The 26,522-nt window shown below is 41.7% G+C and overlaps 1 pseudogene; it reads left to right on the forward strand.

Annotated features, from left to right (window-relative positions):
• The window catches only part of LOC134810634 (uncharacterized), a 64,996-nt pseudogene that overhangs the window by 24,941 nt on the left and 13,533 nt on the right, over positions 1 to 26,522 (forward strand).

The raw sequence follows: 26,522 nt of genomic DNA on the forward strand, positions 1-26,522 counted from the left end.
AAATTAGGCAGACAGAGAGAAAAATGACTCAAATTCTATTTACGAAAGTATACTCAATACATTCAAAGTATCAGGGAGCCTAATATCCAAAAAGTCAGTTGAAGTTTTTTTTTTTTTTTTTTTTTTTTTGAGACGGAGTCTCGCTCTGTCACCCAGGCTGGAGTGCAGTGGCGCGATCTCGGCTCACTGCAAGCTCCGCCTCCCGGGTTCACGCCATTCTCCTGCCTCAGCCTCCCGAGTAGCTGGGACTACAGGCGCCTGCTACCACGCCCGGCTAATTTTTTTGTATTTTTAGTAGAGACGGGGTTTCACCGTGTTAGCCAGGATGGTCTCGATCTCCTGACCTTGTGATCCGCCCGCCTCGGCCTCCCAAAGTGCTGGGATTACAGGCGTGAGCCACCGCGCCCGGCCCAGTTGAAGTTTTAAAAGCTGGTGCACCCCATCAATTCCTGTGGGCCTGACAAAGGTAGTCTAGGAATTCCAGATTAATGGAACAAATGATGACTTGCTAGAAAGGCATTGGAAATGAAATAACTATTCACAGAACCAAATAAAAGTTTTCCACTAGAAACTAAAAAAAAAATCATGGTTTTATATATATGCATACACAAGCAAAGCCCAGAGGAGAATAAACAGCAAATTAATAAAAATTAGAAGCAAAAACACAGAAACAGGAAACCAACCCTAAATTTTTTCTACCCAATCTACCCTGGAGGCTACATTGTTACCCAGGGCCCCCCAAACCCCACATAATAAATATTTTATTCCTGATACACAATTCAGTATCCTTAAGTCCACCAATATCACCACACATCCTGTGCAATCAATAAATTCACTCTAGGCCAGGTACAGTGGCTCATGCCTGTAATCCCAGCATTTTGGGAGGCTGAGGTGGGTGGATCACCTGAGGTTAGGAGTTCAAGACCAGCCTGGGCAACATGGTAAAAACCTCATTTCTACGAATAATACAAAAATTAGCTGGGCATGGTGGCATACACCTGTAATCCCAGCTACTTCGGAGGCTGAGGCAGGAGAATCGCTTGAACTCTGGAGGCGGAGGTTGCAGTGAGCCAAGATTGCTCCACTGCACTCCAGCCTGGGGGACAAGAGTGAAACTCCATCTCCAAAAAGATAAAGAAAGAAAGAAGAAATTCACTGTAGGCACATGACCAATAAGTACTCCAGTGCCAGTGCTATCCATGCAAAACAGTAAATGTAGTGTGAAGCAATGCAAGCATGTATGTGAAATTTGGCTCCACACTAAATCCAGCTTCATGCTTAAAAAAGAAATTACCAAACTTCTGATGCATTTCTTTACAATATTTATTTTACTTTAATCAAGACTAAGAGCTTTAACTATGAACATGTTAATTAGCCAAATTTCTCCAATTCTCTATCAGGTTTTAAAGAATATTTTATTATCTAAGCCTTTTCCACATTTTTCTCCCCTACTTACTGGTGCCCTACTACGTTGTTTCATAATTAACCTTTTCAAATCTGTCATTTGAACTAATTTTTAGATAACTTTTGAATTACACTTTTTCTCACTAATAACACAACGCTTTCTGGCACGTTTTGTATACAGAATTATGTGTTAACTAGAATTCTTACTTATTTCATTTTTAACAGTTTATTTAAATTAAATTACTTCTGTAAACTGAGATATTAGATGCTATCATTTAAAGTTAGTGATTTAGCTAATAACATTAAATTACTCTCTTTTGTCAAAAAAAAAGGCACATAAACCAATATGATTTTGTTGTGACTGGGTTTACACTTTTATAACCTTCTATGCTACACACTAACACTTCAAAATATCTAGCAGAGACAAATATAAAATCCAGACAAAATGTATGCTGACAGGAAAATGTGCGAAAGTTTGGAACTTCCTAAGACTTGTTGAATGGCTTTGACAAAAATGCTGATAGTGATATGAACAATAAGGTCGGGGCTGAGGTGGTCTCAGATGGAGATGAGGAACTTGTTGGGAACTGGAGCAAAGGAGGCTCTTATTATGTTTTAGCAAAGAGACTGGTGGCATTTTGCCCCTGTCCTAGAGATTTGTGGAAATTTGAACTTGAGAGAGATGATTTAGGGTGTCTGGCAGAAGAAATTTCTAGGCAGCAAAGCATTCAAGAGGTGATTTGGGTGCTGTTAAAAGCATTCAGTTTTATAAAGAAAGCAGAGCATAAAAGTTTGGAAAATTTGCAGCCTGACAATGCAATAGAAAAGAAAATCCCATTTTCTGAGGAAAAAGTCAAGCCAGCTGCAGAAATTTGCATAAGTAACAAGAAGCTGAATGTTAACCCTCAAGACAATGAGGAAAATGTCTCCAGGGCATGTCAGAGGTCTTCACGGCAGCACTTCCCATCACAGGCCTGGAGGCCTAGGAGGGAAAAATGGTTTCTTGGGCCAGGTCCAGGGTTCCTGTACTGTGTATAACGTAGGGACTTGGTGCTCTGCATCCCAGCCGCTGCAGCCATGGCTGAAAGGTGCCAACATAGAGCTCAGGCCATGACCTCAGAGGGTGCAAGCCTCAAGCTTTGGCAGTTTCCATGTGGTGTTGAGCCTACAAATTCACAGAAGTCAAGAATTGAGGTTTGGGAACCTCTGCCTAGATTTCAGAAGATGTATGGAAACGCCTGGATGTCCAGGCACAAGTTTGCTACAGGGGTGGGATTTTCATGGAGAGCCTCTGCTAAGCAGTGCAGAAGGAAAATGTGGTATTGGAGCCCCCACACTGAGTCCCTACTGGGACACTGCCTCGTGGAGCTGTGAGAAAAGGGCCACCATCCTCCAGATGCCAGAAATGGCAGATTCACTGACAGCTTGCACCATGTCCCCGGAAAAGCTGCAGACACTCAACGCCAGCCCATGAAAGCAGCCGGGAGGGAGGCTGTACCCTGCAAAGCCACAGGGGTGGAGCTGCCCAAGACCATGGGGACCCACCTCTTACATCAGCATGACTTGGACGTGAGACATGGAGGCAAAGGAGATCATTTTGCAGCTTTAAGGTTCAACAGCCCCACTGGATTTTAGACTTGCATGGGGCCTGTAGCCCCTTTGTTTTAGCCAATTTCTCCCATTTGGAATGGCTGTATTTACCCAATGCCTGTACCCCCACTGTATCTAGGAAGTAACTAACCTGCTTTTGACTTTACAGGTGGAAGGGACTTGCCTTGCTTCAGATGAGACTTTGGACTGTGGACTTTTGAATTAATGCTGAAATGAGTTAAGACTTTGGGGGGCTGTTGGGAAGGCATGATTGGTTTTCAAATGTGAGGATGTGAGATTTGGGAGGGGCCAGAGGTGAAATGATATGGTTTGGCTGTGTCCCCACCCAAATTTCATCTTGAATTCCCAAGTGTGGGAGGGACCCAGTGGGAGGTAATTGAATCATGGGGGCAAACCTTTCCAATGATGTTCTCATGTTACAAAATAAGTCTCGTGAGATCTGACGGCTTTAAAAAGAGGAGTTACCCTGCACAAGCTCTCTCTTTGCCTGCTGCCATCCATGTAAGACATGACTTGCTCCTCCTTGCCTTCTACCGTGATTGTGAGGTCTCCCCAGCCATGTGGAACTGTTATCCCATTAAACCCCTTTTCCTGTATAAATTACCCAGTCTTGGGTATGTCTTTATCAGCAGCGTGAAAATGGACTGATACAAACTGTAATGATAGGAGGCTGGGTAGGTTTCTTTTGTCCTTAGCCAGAAGAGTAGGGGAAGGGAAGAATTGTTCATAAGAAAAGAAGGTTTACATTGCCTGAAAGGCATGTGAGTTTGCCCCAGAGGAGCTGCACCACATGTAGGGGTCAGAGATCACAACCAGAAAAGACAGAAAAGAATCCTTCCCCTTTCCAGGCAGGCAACTACCCCCATTCACTGCTTGTGTTCAGGCAACACTGGAGAGTAGCCCTGGCCAGAATCCTGCAGTTACCTTCCTGTTTAGTCACTGCCCATCAAGGGTCCACAGTTGGAAAGGAAAGAGAGAGAGAGAGAGAGAGAGAGAGAGAGATTCCCCTGTATGGAACAGAAAGGAAAATGAGAAAAATAAACCCCAAGCTTTGGGCTTACCTCCTGACTGGCTTGCCAAAATATGTTACCGGTTGAGGTGTCCAGGTTCTTAGCATTTTAAACAAAAAATTAGACAAAATGCACAAACGAAGCAAGAAAAGAATGAAGCAATAAAAGCAGAGATTTATTGAAACAAAAGCACACTCCACAGAGCGGGAGCGGCCCCAGCAAGTGGCTAGCCCAGTTACAGAATTCTCTGGGGTTTAAATACCCTCTAGAGGTTTCCCATTGATTACTTGGTGTAAGCCCTTTGTAAATGAAAAGGCTGAAGTGAAGTTACAAAGTTATTTACTTGGAGTACACACTATGCAAATAAAGAAGATGAAGTGAGGTTACAAAGTTATTTACTTGGTGTACACCTTATGCAAATTAAGAGGATGTTTCCTGTCATAGCTGAAGTAGAGATACAAAGTTATTTACTTGGTCTAAGAAAGTTGGAGTTTTTCTATTTGATTTAGTTCTAGGAAGGCCTTAGGTTTCCTGCTCCCAGACCTTATTCTCCTGCCTCAAAACTGTCATTAAAATGTTTTGTCTCTGAAAGTAAGATGTATATAACTACCTTCTAACAAATTAATTCCTAATGATTTCTTAATTATTCTAGTGAGTTCTTAGTGTAATTAAATATTTGTGCTTCCTATTTAATCATTCAATTTGTAGAATTTGTATAGAATGACTTCATTCTTGCTATAATTTTTATTAAGAAATAAATATAGTCAGGCATGATGGCTCATGTTTGTAATCCTAGCATTTTGGGAAGCCAAAGAAGGAGAATCTCTTGAGCCCAGGATTTGAGACCAGCCTAGGTAACACAGGGAGACCTTGTCTCTATTTTAAAGAGAATAAATAAAGAAAGAAAAATTATAATACCTTCTTAAAATTGTGCTTAAGGAAAAGAAAACTAATTATACTCAAGGAAGGGATACCTTTTTCCTAAATCTCACAAAAGCTGGCTACAGGTGCTAAGGCATAGCTCTCAAAATGTTAAAAACATAATTCTAATACAAATAGTGAGTTCATGTCAAATATTTATTAAACTCATTAATAAGGAACCCAGAAGGATGAAAAGCCCAGTTCAAAAGAGAATTTAAGAAACTAGATTTTTATGATAAGTGGAGAGGGGGCAGTAATGCTGAAATAAAGTTGTTAAATTAGATAAAGTTATATGATGATTAAAACCCTAAGGGGGCCATGTGCCATTCACTCCTATAATCCCAGCACTTTGGGAGGCTGAGGTGGGAGGATTGAGAGAAGAGAGAGGAAGGAACTAGTTAGGCAGATAGTTCAGACAGACACCCAGTAGAAGCCCTTCCAACAAAGGATCAGCCTGGAAGAAATCAAGCTGCAAGCACAGATAAGGAAGCAAGGCTCAACACATTTATCTTTTGAGCAACAAATGAGCTCCAGGTATACACAGCGGGCTTCAGTGAGCACATTCCTTTCCTTTTTGGGCATATTCAGATAAGGGGACTGGCATCAGGGGGCTTGCCTAAGACAGGCCTGCAGCTGTATAGATTAAATTTACACTGAATCAGGCAGGTCCACAATGGAAAATTCCATCTCCTGACACATGTGCAGTAAGGGAAATGACACAATATGGAGTAACTCAGGTTAAGAACTCACATGCTCACTAGAGGGATGGGGTGGAGCTGTCAGAAATTTGCACCTTATGCAAATAAGGAACTGGTTTTTTGCACCGTATGCAAATGAAACACCCCACCCCACTGGCTTGTTTATAAAAGACTTTGTATTCAACTGTGAAACAGCAACGCTCTCAGGCCCCATCTCCACAGAGGAAAGCTTTCTTCTTTCACTTATTAAACTTTTGCTCCAACCTCACTTTTGGTGTCCACACTCCTTAATTCTCTTGGTCATGAGACAAAGAGCTCAGATAACACCCCAGACAACAAGACTGCTCCAGAGACCCTAGACGGCTTCAGGATCACTTGAGGCCAGGAGTTCAAGAGCAGCCTGGGCAGCATAGTGACCTCATCTCTACAAAAATTTAAAGAATTAGCTCAGCATAGTGGTACACACCTGAGGTGGGAGGATTGCTTAAGCCCCGGAGTTTGAGGCTGCAGTGAGATATGATACCACCACTGCACTCCAGCCTGAGTAACAGAGACCCTGTCTCTAAAATTTTAAAAAATAATAATCTTACAGGAATAATACGATCATAACCTTCTTGCTTGAGGTCAGGAGTTTGAAACCAGCCTGGACAACATAGTGAGACCTTGTCTCTAGAAAAAAATTAAAAAATAAGGCAGGAGGATGGCTTGAGCCCAGGAGGTCACGCCACTGCACTCCCACCTGGGTAACAGAGCCAGACCCTGCCTCGAAAAAAATTATTTTAAAAAATCATAACCTTCTGCTTTACCTTTCCTACTAAACAAAAAAGAAAGTTGTTGCACCAGATCAACTTTACAGAATTGCAAAGTCTCTGGGTTCTAATGAATTATGCCAACAAGCTTAAATTTCCTGAGTCAGATGGTCCTTGGGTGGGCTTGCTAGAAATGTTCTTAGCATGACATTAATCACCTTTCGCCTTAGGTCCAAGTTTTCGATAATGTTCCTTAACATGGGCTAGTGGTAGCCCCGCATATTCACAGCAAAGCAGGACTCAGTACTTGATTGTATAAAAAACAAAATGATATAAAACCAGTATGAACTCATAAGGCATAGTGGAGTGAAGAAGATTTTACTAAAGACTTTACAGTGAGATTGAAGAGAGAGTTACACTGTATCTCTCACAGCAAAACTTAGATCCTTCGTTTATCATGATTGTTGTCTTAGCTACATTGCTTCCCCCTTGGCCCTCCCCAATTCTTTCTCTACCTATTCTATTTTTTTTCCTAGTGCAAAGAAATATACCTTCTTCAAACTTGCATCCTCACACCTGGTAGCCCCCAACTCAAGCAATAAATGGGCATTTTACAAATGAAGATCCAAAATGAGTGATCAATTCCAAATCAATTCTTTTTGTTCTTCTTAATGTCACCACTGGTCAGAAGTAAGCCATTTTGCCTCAAGAAGAAAACAAACAAACAAAAAAACACCATATGGATAAGATAATCCAGGCTTGTTAATTTCCAATCATTATTTTAGGACCACTGATATAGGTTCCATGTTTTCATATCTGTTATAGCATTTACTATAAGGTAGGCAGCTATTACTATCACCATGTAACAAATTAAATAGCTGAGCTCAAAGAGGCTGCCATCTTGCCAGTCATAATAAAAAGCAAGGCTCAGGTCGAGACCCAGGGCTTCAGATTCCAAACTGGGAGCTGATTTCTTATAGCTGAGATCAGAGGTTATAACCCTCTGTTCTGTTAGCAAATCTATGAATTGGTGCTCAATCTAAAATGCTACTTAGAAATAATTAACTAGGGCCAGGCACGGTGGCTCATGCCTGTAATCCCAGCACTTTGGGAAGCTGAGGTGGGTGGATCACGAGGTCAGGAGATCAAGACCAGCCTGGCCAACATGGTGAAACCCCATCTCTACTAAAAAATACAAAAATTAGCTGAGTGTGGTGGTGGGCGCCTGTAATCCCAGCTACTTGGGAGGCTGAGGCAGAAGGATTGCTTGAACCCAGGAGACAGAGGTTGCAGTGAGCTGACACGGTGCCACCACACTCCAGCCTGGGCGACAGAGTGAGACTGTCTAAAAAAAAAAAAAAAAATTAACTATTATTCTCCTCCTCCAGGATTTCTCATTCTCAGCGCTATTGACATTTTTCTTTTTTGCAGGAGGCTGCCTGTGCATTGTAGCATGTTTAGCAGCATTTTGTGCTACTTAGAATCCATTAACTTGATGCAAGTAGCAACCACACACACACCTTTCCCCAATGATAACAAAATCAGCCCCAGTTGAGAACCACTGTTCCGCTCTATGCTGAACTCCTGTGGAATTCCCATCCTCTGTGTTTCCCTCAGTCTGTGAGAACATGAGTGTAGGCCCTGAAAACCTCCTGCCTGTGGCCTCTGTTTGGTCCTCCTGGACTTCCTGTAGGCCCCTTGCCTGCAGTAACCAACATCCTCACTGTGAACCTTTATCTGTCCTTGGAGGGTGTCCAAAACCTACTCACATCCGCTTGATTCTGTATGCTAGCTCATCCAGGCAGCCTGAGTCCATGGCTATTCAAGACCAGGAGTTAAAATTGAATTGGCTGCCCAAGAATGATTTACTGGAGGCTTCTGGAAATGTCTTCCACAACTGGATTAACTATTTTGATTAATTTGACCTGTCAGTTTGTTAGGAAGGAGAGGAATAGCCATTTAATTTATTTATTCACTTAATTTATTCAACTGAATAATTTATTTAGATGCATACATTTATTTATTTAACTGATACTGTGACTGAGATGACTTGTTTTTTGACTAAATTGAACAGTTAAAATGATCAGATTAGTTGTGCACTGAGACTCAGGCTGAATGCAGCTACTATCTCAGTGCAAGTGATGTCATATCCTTTATTCCCCAGAGAATGTAGCTCAGTTAATAAATAATCACAATTTATATTCAGCAGTTGTTTCTAACTATTCTTTTTTCTTTTCGTTGCAAGGAATATATGATTTTTTTTCTTAAATTTCAAAAATGGTTGTAAAAATAATGTTTGGGTACCCTTGTGCTGATATGACTGACTGTATCTTTCAGGCAAGAGAGAGCGTCATTCACTAGCACATACACATAACTCAGTACAATAAATGTGTGTCATTGTACATCAATGGTGGATTTCCTGTGTGATGGAGGGGAGAAAAAGAGAAGACAGAGCAGAGGGTTCTCTTCACACTAGATTTCTTAGGGAGCTCGTAAAAAGGATTTACTGTATTTTGATTAATCCATCCTTCATCCACCTTGAGTGTCTCCATGGCAACCGGATATTTGTTTCCCAAAGATTGGCTTTCAGACTATGGAAGGTTCATTCAGCTCCATACAAAACCCCCTGTATTGCTGAGAACCACGTATTTGAAATTCAGTGTGCATAGACAACCACTCCCAAACCCTTGTCTGTGTTACTGATGCCAGTGCTACTATCATTTTATCAATGACAAGACATGATCAATTTTTGAGGCATTTTCTCAGAGTTAACACAGACATCTGTTTTGCCTCTATTCCTCAGTAACATTAAGTATTTTAAGCTTAGCTTGAAGGAAGCGAGCTAAGTAGCCATTATGGGACTGAAAAAAAGAAAAAAGAAAAAAGACACCATGTCAAATGTTGGTTAGAGTATTTCAGGGCATAGGTCTGTAGTACTGCACCAATTAGATGCTCTTGTAAATAAAAATAATATCCAAAATTAATGATCCCGGCCGGGCGCAGTGGCTCACTCCTGTAATCCCAGCATCATGGGAGGCCAAGGCGGGTGGATTACTTGAGGTCAGGAGTTTGAGACCAGCCTGACCAACATGGTGAAACCCCAGCTCTACTAAAAATACAAAAAAAATTAGCTGGGCCTGGTGGTGTATAATGCCAGCTACTCAGGAGGCTGAGGCAGGGAGAATCGCTTGAACCTGGGAGGTGGAGGTTGCAGTGAGCCAAGATCATGCTGCTGCACTCCAGCCTGGGAGACAGAGCAAGAATCTGTCTCAAACAAACAAACAAAAGGAAATAAAAGAAATTAATAATCCCTTTCTTAGCCAGGCATGGTGGCGTGCACCTGTAGTCTCAGCTACCCAGGAGGCTGAGGTAGGAGCACTGTTTGAGCCTGGGAGGCGGAGGTTGCAGTGAGCTGAGATTGCACCACTGCACTCCAGCCTGGGTGACAGAGCGAGACCCTGTCTCAAAACAAACAAACAAAAATTCAGTGTGTACTAGCATGCAAAGGACACACATTTCATAGATGAGGTTGCATGATTTGCCCATTGTCTTACATGAGTTAGAAACCTGGCTGAAACGAGAGCGTGGAGATCCAAACTCCCAGCACACAGCTCTGCAGACACCACACAACAGGGCTTCCATCCTCGGCTCCCAGGCCAGCCTGAACAGTGCTCTGATGACGGACTGTGTGAGTCCTCCTCTCTCTGAGAAGAATTCATTCCTTCCTGCCTTTCCCAAACTCTCTGCTCTTCAATATGGAAAGATGGCATGGATCGATGGATGGATGGATGGATGGACGGACGGATGGATGGATGGATGGAATAAGCTCTGGAAAATAACATCAATTACTTTTTGTTTTGTTTTGTTTTAACCACATATCCCCAAAAGGTATTATCTGGGGGCAATTTCACTTTATTCTTGTATAAATACCTTATATTCTTCGGTATTCTTTTCTTTTTCATGACCACAAATTACATTTATAATCAGCAAAAACAACAAAAAAGATTTCCATTTTGGAAAAAAACAGAAACCAAAAAAGTAGTCTCCAAAATCCAAAATAGACACCAAAATAAATCTATTTCTGATGTAAGAAAACAAAACACAAAACAAAAAACGCATGACCATTTATGCAACTATAATGCAGTAAGTAGGATTTGCACAATTTATCTCATTCTTTTATTTGAAAAAAAAATCACCAAGTGGATTGTAACGTCTTTATTAATGATTAAAGTAATAAAACCCAAGTTCTCTTACTCGTATAATGGAACTAATAATTTCAACTTTTTTTCCCCTAAAAGTAATATTGAATTTGTCTGACACACAGTTTAGGAATCATAACTTGAATTATTGGAATTCATTTGGGAAGCCCAGCCTCACTTAAAATTGCTGCTGTCTGCAATGTAATAAATGTGATCGATGGCCTTCTGCAGCTATGCGGTTTAGCTGCTCCTTCGTTGTTGAGGGAGAGGCCCCTTTGTGTGTATACATGTGCGTATTTCTTGAAAGCTCTGCAACTGTTTCCAACAGGAACCAGTTTTGAGCCTCCTGCTCACAGTTATCTAAGAATATCCTGTTATTTTCCAATTATCATAGAACAATTTAGATTACCTGTAAGAAAAAAAATTTCATTGAAGATGGATGACTCGTAAAACAGTAAAAATATAAGCACAGGGAGCCCTTATTAGTTCTGTTTCTCTTGATTCTTTGTCATTTTGAACTAGAAGGAAAAATTGGTTTCTACTGGTAACTAGAACTTTCACAAGATCATCGAATTAAGCAAAGTCACACCAGAAAATTTAAATTAGTCTCAATGTTGTTCGTTAGAAATAAGTGTTTAAGTACACTTTCAAACAAAGTAAACGCAGATTTTAGTCAGTGCCTTCCCCAACATATCTCCAGTATTTCTTCTTCTTTCTTTTTTTCTTTTTATGAGACAGGGTCTCACTCTGTCACCCAGGCTGGAGTGCAAAGGCACCAGCATAGCTCACTGCAGCCTCAATCCCTTGGGCTGAAGCAATACTCCTGCCTCAGCCTCCTGAGTAGCTGGGACCACAGGCACGCACCACCATACCTGGCTATTTTTTTTAAATCTTTTGTAGAGATGGGGTCTTGCTATGTTTCCCAGGCTGGTCTCAAATTCCTGGGCTCAAGCAATCTGCAAACCTCGGCCTCCCAAGTGCTGGGATTACAGGTGCGAGCCACTGCACCCAGCCAGTATCTTCAGTATTTCCGTACCTCCTCCCTGCTCTCCTTTTTTCTTCCATTGGACTTAACACTTCAATTCATAATTTTAAAAATAAATTATTTGACACAACTCTTGCAGTTGATTACAACACACCCACGTATAGGAATAAAGCAGAGAACTTAGGCAATACACTCTGCTACCATGTGAGATGTTTAACTCCTAAATCAAATTATCTTCCTCACTTAGTAAATTTATGAATAGAGGTTAAATATCCCTTATCTGAAATGCTTAGGACCACAAGTGTTTCAAATTTAAGACTTTTTCAGATTTTGGAATATTTGCTTATACATAATGAGATATCTTAGAGCTGGGATGCAAGTCTAAACACAAAATGTATTTATGTTGCCTATATCTTATGCACATAGCCTGAAGGAGATTTTATACAATATTTTAAATAATTTTGTGAATAAAACAAAGATGGTGCACATTGAACCATCAGAAAGCAAAGGTGTCACTATCTCAGCCACCCATGTGGACAGTCTGTGGTTGTTTGGCATCATCATTCCTGACGCTGATTTATATACCAATAAGCTGTCATTTTCTTCCACTTATTCACACATAAGTACTTAACAGTAAAAAAAAAAATGACATACGATTAATACAGTGCAAAAATCATGTGTTCAGGGTAACTAAGCAGCATAGTAGCATCCCCAGAAAACCTGTATCAGCCGCTAAACTGCAACAACAGCCAACAGCTGTTATCTCTACCTACGATGTTGTGCTTTTGGTTCAGGGGTTACGTTGCACTGTATTTTAATTTTTAGGTGAGAAAAAACATCCGAAGCAGTTGAGGGACCAGGAAGTGGGTCATCTACAGATGAGGAGGCATTCTGCTTGGTGGCTTTTTTTATTTTTTATTTTATTTATTTATTTATTTATTTATTTTGAGACAGAGTCTTGCTCTGTCACCCAGGCTGGAGTGCAGTGGCACAATCTTGGCTCATTGCAACCTCCGCCTCCCGAGTTCAAGCGATTCCACTGCCTCAGCAGCCTGAGTAGCTGGGACTACAGGCGCTCGCCACCACGACTGGCTGATTTTGTGTTTTTAGTAGAGACGGGATTTCACCATGTTGGCCAGGATGGTCTCGATCTCCTGACTCCGTGATCCACCCACCTAGGCCTCCCCAAGTGCTGCGATTACAGGCGTGAGTCACCGCGCCCTGCCTGGGTGGCTTTTAAAAACATTTCCTCCAGAGTCCTCTGCCTCAGTAACAACAGTTTTTGTCTCAGAAGTCTCTCTTTGATTTTATATGAATACACGCTGCTCGATTCCAGCCATAAACCCATCACACATTTTCACCACGTTGTCTATAGGCCCTTTTTCTGCAGTGTTAATACTTCAGCATCACCATTATCACAACCTCCTCGATTCAGAACCATTTCAGGTATTTCACTATCAGTCAATGAATGACAATTATAGTCTCATTATAGATGTTAAAAACTTCTTCAACATCCACTTCTTTCAGGATACTGACAGAATCTGAAGGTATACTGTTTGCATGTAAGGAGGTCAGGGATCACTTTTTTTTTTCTCACTTGACATATGGAATTCTTCAAAGTCACCACCTTCCTCGTTAGCATCATTGAATAGTCTCAGGTTGGAGGTTGTACCAGGCACGCACAGTTGTATCTTTAGTCACTGTGTTCCAAGCACTGACACAACAGCATCCTTCATGCTAAACTCCTTTAGAAAACCTTTCAGGGCTGGCCAGGCACAGTGGCTCACACCTGCAATCCCAGAACTTTGGGAGGCTGAGGCAGGCAGATCACTTGAGGTGAGGAATTCCAGACTGGCTGGCCAACATGGTGAAACCCCATCTCTACTAAATATAAAAATTAGTCAGGCATAGTGGTGGGCGCCTGAAATCCCAGCTACTCGGGAGGCTGAGGAAGGAGAATCACTTGAGCCTGGGAGGCGGAGGTTGCAGTGAGCCAAGATCACGCCACTGCACTCCAGCCTGGGCGACAGAGCGAGACTCTGTCTCAAAAAAAAAAAGAAAGAAAGAAAGAAAAAGAAAACCTTTCAGGGCTGGGCATGGTGGCTCACACTTGTAAACCCAGCATTTTGGGAGGCCAAAGCAGGCAAATTGCCTGAGTCCAGGAGTTCTAGTCCAGTCTGGGCAACATGGTAAAACCCCATCTCTACCAAAAATACAAAAAAATTAGCCAGGCGTGGTGACAACACCTGTGGTCCCAGCTACTTGGGAGGCTGAGGTGAGAGGATCACTTGAGCCTGGGAAGCAGAGGTTGCAGTGTGCCAAGATTGCACCACTGCACTCCAGCCTGAGTAACAGAGTGAGACCTCATCTAAAAAAAAAAAAAAAAGAAAGAAAACCTTTCACGCTTATGTTTCTGTTCACTACTGCTAGCATGCTGTTAAAGAAAGAGTTTTTATATTTACTATTCATTAATCCGAGGATGTCCTGGTCACATGACTGAATTAATGAAGTCACATTTTTTAAGAAAGTATATGGCATAGACATTGTTTTTTGTAAGAATTTCAGCTCAGCCAGGTGCCGTGGCTCACGCCTGTAATCCCAGCACTTTGGAAGGCCGAGGAGGGCGGATCACTTGAGGTCAGGAGTTCAAGACCAGCCTGACCAACATGGAGAAACTCCCTCTCTATTAAAAATACAAAATTAGCCAGGCGTGGTGGTGCATGCCTGTAATCCCAGCTACTCAGGAGGCTGAGGCAGGAGAATCACTTGAACCCAGGAGTCAGAGGTTGTGGTGAACTGAGGTCGTGCCATTACATTCCAGCCTGGTGACAGAACAATACTCCATCTCAAAAAGAAAGAAAGAAAGAAATTCAGCTGGAGGGTGAGGAGAACATTGGTCAAGGAATAACACATCTTGCAGTTGCCGTCCAGCCCAGCTTCACTGCAGTGAGCACAAGCTACTGGTACAAAGTGTTTGTGAAATCAACCAGAAAAGATGTCCTTGGTGATCCATGCCTTTTTGTTGGCATGATAATGGACTGGTAAGAAAATCAGTCCTTTAAAACAGTGAGGATGCAAGCTTTTACCTTCACAGCAGGCTTACATGCAACTGTGCCTGCTGCATTAGCACATCTCAGCAGTTATTCTGTCATTGGCCTTTTTAATTCCTGTAGGGCTGTTTCATCAGTTATAGTCAATGTGTTTCTGGGGCAATAATGCCAACACAGGGATGGTTCATCAGCATTATGGATTTGTTCTGGTGTCAGATTTTCATCATTGACAACCTTGGCAAACTCATCAATGATTTCTCTGCTGATTCATGATCAGCAGATGCTTTATTGCCACAAATCTTTAAAAATTTAATGCTGTGCTTTTTCTTAAATTTCTGCATCCAGCCTGTTGAATAATCTCAGTTCCCTTCAATTTCCACTTCATCGTGATAGATCTTTGCTTGTTTCATGATCAGCTTACCATTAAGTGGCATGTGTTCACTGTGACACTGACAGATCCGTTATTTTAAAACATAATGGAGATCTTGACTTTTAGCTTCATGCAGTGTTTTTCTTAGTATCATTAAATTCTGTTCATCCCTTTCAGCATAAAACTTCAACATTTTACCCTTATGTTTCTTCAGGTCTTTTTTTTTTAATTTTTTAATTATTTTTTCCTCTGTTTCTTTTGTTGAAACAGGGTCTCACTGTCACCCAGGCTGGAGTGCAGTGAGATGATCTCAGCTCACTGCAACCTCTGTCTCCCAGGTTCAAGTGAATCTCATGCCTCAGCCTCTCCAGTAGCTGGGATCACAGGCATGCGCCACCACAACTGGCTAATTTTTGTAATTTTTAGTAGAGTTGGGGTTTCACTATGTTGGCCAGGCTGGTCTTGAACTCCTGGCCTCAAGTGATCCACCTGCTTCAGCTTCCCAAAGTGCTGGGATTACAGGGGTGAACCACTGGACCCAGCTCTTCAGGTCTTATATGGTGTTCATTCCAACACCACACTCTTCTGTAAGATGTTTCACACTGACACCACTGTCCAGTTTCTCCAACAGCTTGACTTTCTGTGCTACAGACATACATGCTTACTCTTTTTCTTACCACTGTTAACCAATAGTGGTCTCTGCAGGCCTTTTTGACATTTTCAGGAGTATCTTTACACAACACAGCCAAGAATAAGCACAAAAACACAGTGAGTAATGCACATAGGTGTTGGCCCCAGGTGGGGCATCATGGGGAACCTGCCATTGGTGCATTCAGCCTGTTCGTGTGCCATTTTATTACAGTTTGTCAGTGTGCCTGCGTGGCGGAATCTGGGCGTGCATGGAAAAGATATATTGAAGCTGAAGAGGACTGAGAGGGTCTTTTTTTCCATGAGGTATGCTGAATAAACTGTATGTTGTGTACCTATGTTTGGACTACAACCCACCATATAAAACCAGGTGTGGGATTTTCCACTTGCGGTGTCATGTTGGTGCTCAAAAAGTTTCAGAGGGTGGGTGTGGTGGCTCATGCTTATAATCCCAGCACTTTCGGAAGCCAAAGCAGGAGAATTGCTTGAGTCCAGGAGTTTGAAACCAGCGTGGATAAAATGGTGAGACCCTGTCTTTACAAAAAAAATTTTTTTAATTAGCCTAGTGAGGCCAGGTGTGGTGGCTCATACCTGTAATTCCAGTACTTTGGGATGTCAACGTGAGCAGATCACTTGAGGTCGGGAGTTCCAGACTAGCCTGGCCAATATGGTGAAACCCCATCTCTACTGAAAATACAAAAATTAGCCAGGTGTGATGGTGCACGCCTGTAATCCCAGCTACTCAGGAGGCTGAAGAAGGAGAATCGCTTGAACTCGGGAGGTGGAGGTTTCAGTGAGCCGGGATCATGCCACTGCCCTCCAGCCTGGGCAACGGAGAAAAACTCCATCTCAGAAAAAGAAAAAATAAAAATGTGCCTGGTGTATTGGTGCACACCTGTGGTCCCAGCTACTGGGAGGCTCAAGCAGGAGGGCCACTTGAGTTCAGGAGTTTAAGGTTGCAGTGAGCTATGGTGGTGCCACTGCACTCCAGCCTAGGCGACAGAGCAAGATCCTGTCTCAAAAAACAAAAAAAAAGAAAGAAAAAAAGTTTCAGATTTGGGAGCATTTTGGATTTTGGACTTTCAGAATAGGAATGCTCAACCTGTATAAATAAATATTTGCAAAGAAAAACTGAACTGCACAGGCGCCTTATCAAGTTTTTATTTTAAACTCAGTCCCAAACCCTCGAAACATGAGATTGTTAATTTGGAAGAAACCTCAGAGACTATTTCATATATGGTAACACTGAGGTAGATTGAACCTGAGGAACTTACACCATATTGCAGAGCTAGTTAGTAATGATTTAGCCCTTCGCTATCATCTTTCCATCTTACTCTTTGCTTTTCCACAGGAGGAAAAGAAAGGCATGCACATGACCTTCCTCATGTAACAGCACAGTCTCAAGCTGCGTGTTTGTTATCCTGATTAACAAGATGAGTAAACTAAGACCCTGACAAGTTGTATAGTTAGTCCAACGTCACACAGCTACTAAGGGAAAAAAGTGGAATTGGAACACCAAATTGTAACCTGAGTGGATTCTATGAGCAGCCTTTGTCCAAGTTCAGACAATGATGAAAAGAGAATATTTGACTGACAATTTAGAAGGATACATTGAGGAAACTTCACATCATATATCACATTAGGCAAAAACTTAAAAAAATTATTCTGTAGATATTTCTGCCAATTCCCCCCCTAAAATTTGTTACTTTCAGATATACCTGGTTTTTCTTTATAATGTTACAAGGGAAATAAATTACAATTACTTAATCAACATGAAAGATAAGGTTTCTGTGAAAAGTTTCTCCCGTCTGTCATCAAGACGGCCCATGGGCTGGGCGCAGTGGCTCATACCTGTAATCCCAGCTACTTGGGAGGCTGAGGCATGAGAATTGCTTGAACCTGGGAGGCGGAGGTTGTGGTGAGCTAAGATCATGCCACTGGACTCCAGCTAGGGTGACAGAGTGAGACTCCATCTAAAAAAAAAAGACTGTACATGTATGTAACCTGCCATGATCCCTGGTGGACCGAACGAAGAGGGGTGAACACGGGAGTAAAAGGCAAAGACAAAAGAGTATATTTGGAAGAAGGGGTCAGGGGGCACCTTGCCTCTAGTGGACAAGGGCCCTGAGCTTTGCACAGCCCTCCGTATTTATTAGGCAAAAGAGATAGTAAGGAGCGGGTGGTTGTTGGGTAATTGTCAATTGGCCGTTTGGTTCATAGCAGGCTTGCGAGACTGCATCCTTTGAACAATAGGAGCTAGATTTCCCAGTAGATAACTTCAAGGAGCCTGGTGCCAGGGAGTGATGGCCCTCAGCAAACCTTTTGGTGGCAGGCGCAGTGTGAGTTTGCCCACATCCTGCATTCATGATAAACAGTTGGCTGTTTGATCATATAGCCTCCAGTGGAATGCTGAGTTGGTCACGATCCCTTTGGCCTTTTCAGCTCCCAACACATGTAGAAATGCTGCATAAACTTTACTAAAAATAAATTCTGAGCTGGACACAGTGTAATCACACCTATTTGTTGGTGTGCTTGTGTAGGAGAATCTGGGTGTGTACTGAAAAAATATATTGCTGCTGAAGGGGGCTGGGAAGTTCTTTTTTCCCTTAGGGAAACTGAATAAACTGTGTGTTGCCCACCTATGTTTTGACTGCAATATCTGGTGATGTTTGTTGGAGACCAGACTGGGTAACATAGTAAGATTCTATCTCTAAAAAAAAAAAAATGTATCCTGTTTTTAATAGCCTGTCACCCAGGCTGGAGTGCAGTGGCACAATCATAGCTGCAGCCTCAAATTCCTGGGCTCAAGTGATCCTCTCACCTCAGCTTCCCAAGTAGCTAAGACTACAGGTGCATGCCACCACACCCAGATAATTTTTATTTTTTCAGTAGAGATGGAGTCTCACTATGTTGCCCAGGCTGGTCTTGAACTCCTGAGCTCAAGTGATCCTTCTGTCTTAGCCTCCCAAACTGTCAGGATATCAGGTATGAGCCACTATACCCAGCATAAAAAAAATATTTTTTAATTAGCTGGGTGTAGTGGCACACACCCGTAGTCTTAGCTACTTGGGAGGAAGGCTGAGGTGGGAGGATTGAAGCCCAGGAGTTTGAGGCAACAGTGAGCTAGGATCATGCCACTGTATTCCAGCCTGAGGGACAGACAGAGACCCCTTCTCTTAAAAAAAAAAAATATATATATATACACACACACACACACACACACACACATAAAATCCCTTTTATTTTGGGAGACAGGATCTCACTATGTTGCCCAAGCTGGTCTCCAACTCCTGGGCTCAAGCAATTCTCCCGCCTCAGCCTCCTGAGTAGCTGGGATTACAAGCTAAAAAATTTGGGGCCGGGTGCAGTAGCTCACACCTATAATCCCAACACTTTGGGAGGCCTAGGAGGGCAGATCACCTGAGGTTGGGAGTTCGAGACCTGCCTGACCAACATGGAGAAACCCCATCTCTACTAAAAATACAAAATTAGCTGGGCATGGTGGCGCATGCCTATAATCCCAGCTACTTGGGAGGCTGAGGCAGGAGAATCACTTGAACCCAGTGGGCGGAGGTTGCGGTGAGTCAAGATCGCACCATTGCACTCCAGCCTGAGGCAGGAGAATCGCTTGAACCCAGAAGGCAGAGGTTGCGGTGAGCCAGGATTGCGCCGTTTTACTCTAGCCTGGGCAACAAGAGCAAAATTCTGTCTCAAAAAAAAAAAAAAAAAATTGGAGGCTGTACAAGGTGACTCATGCCTGTAATTCCAGCACTTTGGGAGGTCAAGGCAGGTGGATCACTTGAGCCCAGGAGTTGGAGAACAGCCTGGGCAACAACATGGAGAAACCCTGTCTCTACAAAAAATACAAAAATTAGAGAGGCATGGTGGCACATGCCTGTGGTCCCAGCTATTCAGGAGGCTGAGGTGGGAGGATTGCTTGAGCCTGGCAGGTCAAGCTGCAGTGAGCTAAGATCATGCCACTGCACTCCAGCCTGGATGACAGTGAGACCCTGTCTCAAATAAATAGATATATAAATTTTTTGGAGGGGAAACATATGGCCAAGCAAAAATTTAAAAAGCTAAGATGGCAAAAACAGACTGAACTTCAAGTCTAAGCAGCAATTGAAGGTTGAAACCAAAATGGCTCAGAGTTCCTGGCATTGAATGTGAACCTGAAAAGCTGGAGGCTAAAGTGCTGAAACCTACTCAGTAAGAAGAATGCAGCCCATGCCCTGTGCACAGAGACCTGGACCAGGGCCATGTACACAACGCTGCTGTCTCCAAAATGATTATTTAGAAAACATTACCCAATAAAGTTTGGCAGGAGCAGTGGCTCACACCTGCAATCCCAAGTGTGATTGGGAGGCCAAGGTGGGAGGATCACTTGAGGTCAGGAGTTCAAAACCAGCCTGGCCAACGTGGCGAAACCCTGTTTCTCCTGAAAATACAAAAATTAGCCAGGCAAGGTGGTGGGCACCTGTAATCCCAGCTATTTGAGAGGCTGAGGCACGAGAGTAGCTTGAACCCATGAGGCAGAAGTTGCAGTGAGCCCAGATCATGCCACTGCACTCCAACCTGGGCAATAGAGTGAGAATCTGTCTCAAAAAAAGAACACATTACCCAATAAAGTTGATAGAAGAATGTAAATAAGAATATAATTGACCTGAGGTGAGAAATAATTTCATAAACACAATTCAAAAGTATAACCCATAAAGCAAACTATTAATGAATGGAATTATAGCCAGGTCAAGGATTTCTATTCAATGAAAGACCAGGGGAAAAGTTATGAGTAGAGAATATGCAAATATATTTGTGATGTCTACGAGAAGGAAAGGGTTAAGCAGTAAGTCTGCAGTGTCTTCTATTAATGGAAGAAGAGTGGATTACCGCAAAAATAGGCAGACCAGGCCTAACCTCCTGGTGAAAGTGCTAATGACATGCCTCGTAGCTAATGGTATTTGCTAACAGGGGAGTCGAGTCTTTATCTATGGAATGCTTTTAATAGGAGAAACCTGGTTATTTATGATTGCTTATGGTAAACAAACCAGGAATCTATCGATTTATGGGCATGGCTCACTGGAAAATATTGTGTGATGGTGACCACCATCTGAGTGGAAATTGGAGATGTGTCATGACATTGATGAATAAATATTGATTTATGCTATTTCTTTTTTTTTTTTTTTTTGAGATGGAGTCTCACTCTGTTGCCCAGGCTGGAGTGCAGTGGCGCGATCTCAGCTCACTGCAAGCTCCGCCTCCCGGGTTCATGCCATTCTCCTGCCTCAAGCTCCCGAGTAGCTGGGACTACATGCGCCCGCCACCACGCCCAGCTAATTTTTTTTTTTTTTTTTTTTTTTTTTTTTTTTGAGACGGAGTCTCGCTCTGTCGCCCAGGCTGGAGTGCAGTGGCGCGATCTCGGCTCACTGCAAGCTCCGCCTCCCGGGTTCACGCCATTCTCCTGCCTCAGCCTCCCGAGTAGCTGGGACTACAGGCGCCCGCTACCACGCCCGGCTAATTTTTTGTATTTTTAGTAGAGACGCTAATTTTTTGTATTTTTAGTAGAGACGGGGTTTCACCACGTTAGCCAGGATGGTCTCGATCTCCTGACCTCGTGATCCACCCGCCTCAGCCTCCCAAAGTGCTGGGATTACAGGTGTGAGTGATTTATGCTATTTCTGATGAACTTAGCTGGATCACTTGGTTAAGTGGGTGTTTGCCAAGTTTCTCCACTATAGAGTTACTATCTTTCCCTTGAAATTAATAAGTATCTTATAAAGAGATACTTTGAGACTGTAAATATCCTATTTGTCATCGAATTTTCACTCATTGGATATAGTATCCATTAATGATTGTTCCCTAAAACAGTTATTCTGTGGTGGTTGCCAAATGTTGATTTTTTAATTGAGTCATGTGTTCTACATGTATTCGTTGATATTTTTAGGTGAGAAAGACCTTTCCCTTTTCCCCCATTTCTTTCTTTCTTTCTTTCTTTCTTTGTTTATATCAGCAGGAACTCATAGATTTTTACTTTATTCCTTGGGTTATATTAGGTTGGTGCAAAAGCTATTGTGGCTTTTGCCATTAAAAGTAATTACTTTTGGCCAGGCGCGGTGGCTCACGCCTGTAATCCCAGCACTTTGGGAGGCTGAGGCAGGCAGATCACCTGAGGTCAGGAGTTCAAGACCAGCCTGACCAACATGGAGAAACCCCGTGTCTACTAAAAATACAAAAATTAGCCGGGCATGGTGGCAGGTGCCTGTAATCCCAGCTACTCAGGAGGCGGAGGCAGGAGAATCGATTGAACCCGGGAGGTAGAGGTTGCAGTGAGCCGAGATCATACCACTGTACTCCAGCCTGGTGACAGAGGGAGACTCCATCTCAAAAACAAAAACAAACAAACAAACAAAATTAGTCGGGCATGGTGGTGGGCACATGTAATCCCAGCTATTTGGGAGGCTGAGGCAGGAGGCTCACTTGAACCTGGGAGGAGGAGGTTGCAGTAATAAACATAATATGGGAACACAGTTCTTTAAAAGAAAAATTTATCAAGTAAATTTTAAACCTTAGATAAAATGGACAATATTTTTTCCATCAGTTATTGGGGCACAGATAGTATTTGGTTACATGAGTAAATTTTTTAGTGGTGATTTGTGAGGTTTTGGTGCACCCATCACCTGAGCAGTATACACTGCACCATATTTGTAGTATTTTATTCCTCGCCCCCCTCTCACTCTTCCCCTCAAGTCCCCAAAGTGCATTGTATCATTCTTATGCCTTTGCATCCTTATAGCTTAGCTACCACATATCTTTTTAAAAAGTACACCTTACCAAATTTGATTTTTTTCAAAAGCTGACTAACCAATAAACACTAAAGAAATTTAAAAGATAGTCAATAATTCCCTTTCTTGCTCCAAAGGACACTTTTTCAAGATGTTAAAATATAGGTTTTATCAAGCCTCCAGCAAATGCATAATCCCTATTTCACATAAAATATTTCAGAGAATAAAAGGAGGAAAAGCCACCAAATTCAATTTACCTTGATGTCAAATAGAACAAAAACAATATAACCTTACTTATGAACATACATCCAAAATGCTACATTTTAGAAATAACAAATCAAATTCTATAGTACAGTCGATCCTTATTATCGGCAGATTCTGTATCTGTGAGTTTGCCTACTTGCTAAATGTTTTTTGTAATGCCAAAATCAATACTCACAGCACTTTCACAGTTATTTACAGACACGCACAGAGTTGCGAAAACTTTGAGTTACCCAACTCACACATTCCTAGCTGAAGTCAAAAATGGTGGCACTCTCCTTTCTTATTCCAGCACCTATTCAGTAAAAGGTGTCCTTTTTGCAGCCTATTTAGTGCCATATTTTTCACAATTTTGTGCTTATTGTTGGTAATTTACTGTTTGAAATGGTCCCCAAGTGTAGGACTGAAGTACTGTGTACTGCTCCTAAGCACAAAAAGGCTGTAATGTGACCTATAGAGAAAATATGTGCATTAGGTCAGCTTTGTACGGGCATGTGTTATATAGTGGTACTGGCCATGAGCTGCATGCTAATGAATCAACTATATGAAATAAGGTGGCTTTATTTATTTATTTATTTTTTTGAGATGGAGTCTCACTCTGTTGCCCAGGCTGGAGCGCAGTGGTGCGATCTCAGCTCACTGCTACCTCCGCCTCTCAGGTTCAAGCGAATCTCGTGCCTCTGCCTCGCGAGTAGCTGGGACTACAGGTGTGCACCAACACGTCCTGCTAATTTTTGTACTTTCAGTAGAGACAGGATTTTACTGTGTTGGCAAGGCTGGTCTCAAATTCCTGACCTCAAATGGTCTGCCCACCTTGGCCTCCCAAAGTGCTTACAGGCTTCAGCCACCATGCCTGGTCAAAATAAGGTGTCTTTAGACAGAAAACCCAAATAAAACAAGGTTATATATTAATTGGTTGACTAAAATGTTGTGACCAGAGGCTTTCAGGAACCTAACTGTGTATTTCCTCTGGGAGCAATAGTTCGGTATTTGCTGATTCAGTATTCAAAGCAGCATAACTACTGTGAATAATGAGAATTGACTGTATGTGTAGTACAAATGTGTGTGTGAGTGCATACAGAATATATCATAGTCAAGTAAAGCTTCTCTCATGGATGCAAGGATAGTCAACATAAAACTTTCAACATAATTACCATGTTAATGTAGTTGCCCAATAGGTCCTCCCTGCTTGCTGAGCAATCAAAATCAATTCACTGAGACTGTGGCATTACATTAAAGAAAGAGCTTAATTGACTTGAGATGGGCCTTGTGGGAGATGGAGATATTAATTAAATCTCTGAGATCCTGGAGGCTAGGGGTTTTATGGGCAATTGGTAGGCAGGGGGTCTAGGGAATGGTTGCTGCTGATTGGTTGGAGATGAAATCATGAGTGTGGAAACTATCCTCCCGTGCTAAACCAGCCTCTGGGTGGGGCCACAGAATGAGCTGAGTCAGGAGTCAGGAGTCTGGGTGTGGTATGTCAGTTGCTAGAATGCAAGTCTAAAAAAAATCTCAAAAGATCAATCTTAAGTTTCACAATAGTGATGTTATTACAGGAGCAACTGAGAAAGCCACAAATCTTGTGACCTCTGGCCACATGACTCCCGATTAGTTATAGAAGCTACTCTTAAATTTTAGCAGAGTTCAGACCTCTCCCATAATCCTAATGTTGTGGCCTTTCATTAGTCTTACAAAGTCAGGTTTCCATTCTTGAGCAAGGAGGGACTTAGTTTTAGGGAGGGACTACTACCATCCTTGCTTTCAAGTTAAACCATGGGCAGGGCATGGTGGCTCATGCCTGTAATTCCAGCACTTTGGAAGGCCGAGGCAGGCAGATCACTTGAGATCAGGAGTTCAAGACCAGCCTGGCCAACATGACGAAACCCTGTCTCTACTAAAGATACAAAAAATTAGCCAGGTGTGGTGGTGTGCGCCTGTAGTCCCTACTATTCGGTAAAGTGAGACAATAGAATTGCTTGAACCCAGGAGGCAGAGGTTTCAGTGAGCTGAGATTGCACCACTGCACTCCAGCCTGGGTGACAGGACAAGACCCTGTCTCCAAAAAAAAAAAAAAAGAAAAAAAAAAGTTAAAACATAAATTACATTCCTCCCATGGTTACCTTGGTGCATGTGAAGGAATGAGCAATGACAGCCAGCCTGTGCGGCCAGAAGGAAGATGGAGTCAGCCACACTAGACTTCTCTCACTGTCATCATTTTTGCAAAGGCAGTTTCATTAACTGATTTTAGAGAGAGAAAATCAATGTAACCTTCTCAATAGATTGAGATAAAAGCACTCAGTAAAACTCAATATTCACTTACGATAAATGTTCTCAGCCAAGTAGGAATAAAAGACATCTTTAAACTCATCAATGGTTTGAAAAATTTATATAAAAATAAAATTTCATTACTAAATAATAAAAAAAGGTAATATCCAAAGTTATTATGGAACGATATAAATGAAGACAGGACAATATAGGAACCAATAAACACACCCAACCACATATGAGACTTTAATGTGCTAGAGAGATGTCAACACAAACCACTAGAAAAATAATGGACAAGTCAATAAATGGTGCTGAGTCAACTGGATTACCATATGAGAACCATAACAATAAGAAATCTATTTCTATTTCACATGATGGGGAGGAGAAAATACCAGGAGGATTACAAACTTCATTGCAAAAATAATTATTTAAAACTTCAAAGAAAAATATAGGATAACATTTTTATGCCTTTGGAGTAATGAAGAATTCAACAACAAAACTAATTTTTTAAAAGCAGAAATTATAAAGATAAAATATATAAATTTTAGTACATTGAGATGAACATTTTCAAACAAAATCCATGCCATAATTATTGTTTAAAGACAAACCAAAAATGATTAGTATTCAGAATATAAAAAGAGGCCAGTCATGGTAGCTCACACCACAAATGCAATCCCAGCACTTTGGAAGGCCAAAGAGGGAGGATTGCTTGAGCCCAGGCATTCAAGACCAGTCCAGAAAACAAAGTGATACCCCATCCTTATTAAAATGTATATAATATACATATATATTTTATATACATATGTATAAAAAGATAATACATGTATATGTATATTTTTATATAAAATATATAGTATATATAAAATAATAAAAAATAGGCCAGGCACAGGGACTCACACTTATAATCCCAGCACTTTGGGAGGTCAAGGCGAGAGGACTGCTTGAGCCTAGGAGTTTGAGACCAGCCTGGGCAACGTGGTGAAACTCGGTCTTTACAAAATAAATTTATTTTTAAACAGCTTTTATCTGCCTAAGTTTATCTTATAACTGTTCAAATTAGCATACCCTGTGACCCAAAAATTTCACTTTTGTAGCATTTGTATACAAGAATACAAGGAAACATATAACAAATATGCTGAATTGTTTGTAACACGAAAAAATATTTTCAAACAACTCATTATCAGTTGAGAGATTGATAAATAAATGTTGGCATATTTACAAAGTAGAATACTATGTGGGTGATAGTTTCAATGAAAGAATCAATCTGTATGTATCAATAGGTCTGGAAAAAGGCAGTGCTGTGCAATGTATGAAAATTGTAGAATCATATCCATAGAATGATAGCAGCTATGCAATTTAAAGTATATACATGTATAAAAAGATGGGTTGAATCCACATCAGATTTATAATGGAGTGATGTGGGAGAGAATAAAGTAGGATTCAGCTTTATATGTAATATCCCATTTTTCTTATTAAAACTTTTGGAGAAAAGTGACAAAACAGTGGCATTGATTAATTCTGATTGGCGAATACAAAGATATTTGTTCTATTTTCGATGTAAAGATATTTGTT

The sequence above is a fragment of the Pan troglodytes genome, chromosome 6, assembly GCF_028858775.2.
Source record: "Pan troglodytes isolate AG18354 chromosome 6, NHGRI_mPanTro3-v2.0_pri, whole genome shotgun sequence".
NCBI lineage: Eukaryota > Metazoa > Chordata > Mammalia > Primates > Hominidae > Pan > Pan troglodytes.